Below are 3,877 nucleotides of genomic sequence, written 5' to 3'. Positions count from 1 at the left end.
ATGTATTGTGCAATTATTGAATTATGTAATTTTTATATCAAACTTTCACATAACACTTCAATTATTTGTGTTTTTACATGTTTACATTTAATGTTTATAGTGTAAAATTATAACTATAATAAAAGGGAGCATATGGTCTGGAGAGCCTGCTGTTGTAGCTGGTCAGCATTTTTATTGTCAACAGCTAAACCCTGGGTTTTCTTAACGTCAAGGAATCTTGTTCTACTTTGCCCAGCTGTGTTCTGTGAGAGTACTCTGCTTCCCCAATGCCCATGCAGCTTGCAGTCCTTTCCATTCTTTGGACAACCCTCTGTGACACCCCCTCTAACCATTGTATGTGAAATAACACTTCTTGTGATCAACTTCCTATTTTGTACTGTATTTGTGTTGCAAGTACCACCATCTGACCTGATACTAAGTATTTCTGGGTTTGGTTTATCATTCATTACTCCCCACTGGACTGTCAATCTCATGATGCTCAGACTTTGTCTTGTTCCTGCTGTGTCCAAGGCACCCAACATAGCACTGGCACAAATTAGACACTTCGTATAATTTTTTTTTTAGATTTGTTCATTCATTTTAGAAAGCAAGCATGCTCAAGTGGGGGAGGGGCAGAGGGAAAGATTCTTCAAGCAGACTCCCCACTGAGCATGGAACCTGAGGTGGGGCTCGATCCCATGGCCTGAGCTGAAACCAAGAGTCAGATGCTCAACTGACTGAGCCACCTAGGAACCCCTCCATATAGTGAATGATAGTAATAGCAATAGCATCAAGGCTGACCAAATGCCCCACATGGAGTGAGCTAAACTCATGATGTGGCGGTGAGGGAGGGACAGTAGGTTGGTTACATGTCCTCTAATTCAAGAGTTAATGCCCCTCCCCATACCTCAGAACACTTAAGCCCTAATCCTTCCTCATCCAACCTCAACCACTCCATCCTTCCCCTCCCCAGTGTATCTGACCTATATCCTCCATTGTCCCCAATATCAATGATATGTTGTTTCCTTACTCAGCCTCCTAGTTGCAGTGGGCAGGCCATGTAGAGTGGAGAGGGACAATAGTAGGGAACTGACAGGCAGGGGCTGTCAATGTCTACCTCATCACTTCTGTACGCCATCATCCCATGGGTCTGCCCTACCTCCTCGAAGAACCACCACTGGATATGAAACCCTGGGGACAAGAGGAAGGTAGTAGGGCTAAGGCTTTCCAGCCCCAGGCACCGTGCTGGACAATAAATATGACACAATGTGGCAGGTGTTGACCCTAGGCAGGTGTGGGTTAAAGTCACGATTGCCATGGCCGCTTGCCCTAATAGGATAGGGCCCTCTACCCTCAGCCATCAATTGGGGTACTGGTGCTGGTGTGACTATTACCTAATTATATTATACCCCACCCCACTTCCTATGCCATACATCATACTATACTGTACGCAATACCATACCAGTTTTTAACCATTTACACAATTCCATAATTATATTGATTGTATTACTGAAGTATAATTAAATAATTTATATCAAAATTTGTCATTATTTATACTATACCTATAATTATTAAGATATAATGAATAACACAAACTCTGATGCTAGGGAAATCCTGTATCCCTTTTGCTTTCTGCCACCTTCAGGTCTGTGTTTGCTATCATTGTGTTAATATAATGCAAACTTCACTTCTAAAGGTGAAGTTCTTTCCCCCCTCCATGAAATGAGCTCAATTAGGTTATTCCTTTAACAATATTATGACTGCTATTTTAATATTTATTATAATGGGCATTGCTATTAAAACAAAAACTGGTGTTCTGTTTCCTTCTGTGAAATAGGACAATGTAAGTACTACTTTAATACGATAATTTTAATTACATTAAGGTAATGACCATAATTGGGGTGCCTGGTTGGCACAGTTGGTAGAGAATATGACACTTCATCTCAGGGTCATGAGTTCCAGGTCCATGTTAAGTGGAGAAATTATGTAAAAAGATAAGACTATAATTAATGTCAATTCTGAGAACCGATGGTATGTTCCATTACACTCTGGAAAATGGCAGGTTTATAATGTGCTGCTGACTACATTATTTATCACTATGTAACAAGCTACCCAAAACCTAGGGCTTAAAACAACAATAAACATTTATTCTCTCAGTTTCTGAGGGCCAGAAATCTGGGAATAGCTTAGCTAGGTGGTTCTGGCTTAGGAACACTCATGAGGTTATAGTCAAGATATTGTCTAGAGTTGCAATCATCTGAAAGCTGATTGAGGCTTGCGGGATCTAATTCCAAGCCAACTCACATGACTTTTGGCAGGCCTTCATTCCTCATTACATGGGCATAGGGCTTTTCAGTGTATTCACAAATAATGGTGGCTGAATTTGTTATATATTTGATTTTTGGTCAATCCTATTCATTGTGGAAGAGGTAAATATCTGGAAGCAAGATATCATTAAGGGAAATCTTGGAGACTGGCTACCACACAAACATTGTGATTATTTGCATTTACATTATATTATCATTACAACTGATACTACTATTAGGAGTCATAACAATCTTGTAAACCAGAGGGGAAAGTCCATATATTACCAGGCTTAAATGACAGAACCCAGTACACAGTACTAATAGTGATTGATGATGATGATGATAATGATGGCAGCAATTTCATTAAACATCCAGGGGGATCCTGGCTCAGCGGTTTGGCGCCTGCCTTTGGCCCAAGGCGTGATCCTGGAGTCCCAGGATCAATTCCCACATCGGGCTCCCTGCATGGAGCCTGCTTCTCCCTCTGCCTGTGTCTCTGCCTCTCTCTCTCTCTCTCTGTCTCTCATGAATGAATAAATAAAATCTTTTTAAAAAAATTTTAAAATAAAAATAAAAAATAAAAAAAGCATCTGAATGCACCAGTCCCTATTCTAGGCACTTTATAACAAATCAATCCACACAACAATGCTTAAGATGAGCTGATTATTATTCCTATTTCACAGATGAAGAACATGAGTCCTAGAGAAGTAAAGGAACTTGCCCAAGGTAAAAAGCTAGTAAGCACAGGAGGATTCAAAGCCAAGTTATTTAGCTACAAGATACATTATATTAATCCCCATGCAATGCTGTCCTTCAAAGGCCATCATGAGTATAATCATTTATGGTCTTAATTATAGTCTATATAATTATACTTTGGTTTTTACTATAGTGTGGTTGTAATACTTCTCTCTGAATAGGCTGTTCATTCCTATAACCCTACTGCATCCCACAGAAATAATAAATCATTAACGTCATTATTATTATCTTAATATTATAACTATGCCTCTATAAGAGTGATTAACACTTCAGTCTTAAATGGTTTGGCTTCATTTCTTCATATACTGTGACCTGTGTGTCTTTCCCTATCTAAGCTTCATGTCAACATTTAGTGACCCATGAAGTCAACAGAAAGAGTAGTAGCTCTATGGGGTCCTATTAATCAAAGTCTCCTCTGTCTTAGCTCTGCCGGCTATAACAATATAACATAGACTGGGTGAGTGGATTAAACAATAGAAATTTATTTTCTCACAGTTCTAAAGCCTGGAAGGTCCAAAATCAGGGTGACCGCTTTAATGGGTTCTGATGAGGGCTCACTTCCTACCTGGCTGCCTTCTCATTGTGTCCTCATATGGTGTTTCCTTGGTGCATGTGCATGGAGAAAGAGTGATCCTGCCCCTCCTCCTCTTATAAGGCTACCTACCAATCCTATTGGGTTAGAACTCCATTCTTATGACCTCATTTAGCCATTATTGGCCTCCTAAAATCTCTGTGGCCAAAAACAGTCACTTTGCAGGTTAGAGCTTCAACATATGAATTTTAGAGGGACACAGTTCAGTCCATAACACTCTCCAAAGGACACTCCTTTTCTTTGA

At 39.9% G+C, this 3,877-nt stretch overlaps 1 protein-coding gene across 4 annotated transcripts in view; it reads right to left on the bottom strand.

Moving 5' to 3' along the window:
* The window catches only part of ZNF383 (zinc finger protein 383), an 83,283-nt gene that overhangs the window by 69,015 nt on the left and 10,391 nt on the right, over positions 1-3,877 (bottom strand). The gene's annotated exons all lie outside the window — the stretch shown is intronic.

The sequence above is a fragment of the Canis lupus genome, chromosome 1 (genome assembly GCF_048164855.1).
Source record: "Canis lupus baileyi chromosome 1, mCanLup2.hap1, whole genome shotgun sequence".
Classification (NCBI taxonomy): domain Eukaryota; kingdom Metazoa; phylum Chordata; class Mammalia; order Carnivora; family Canidae; genus Canis; species Canis lupus.
Note: the sequence above shows the minus strand (reverse complement) of the source record. Positions and strands in the feature narration are given on the sequence as shown.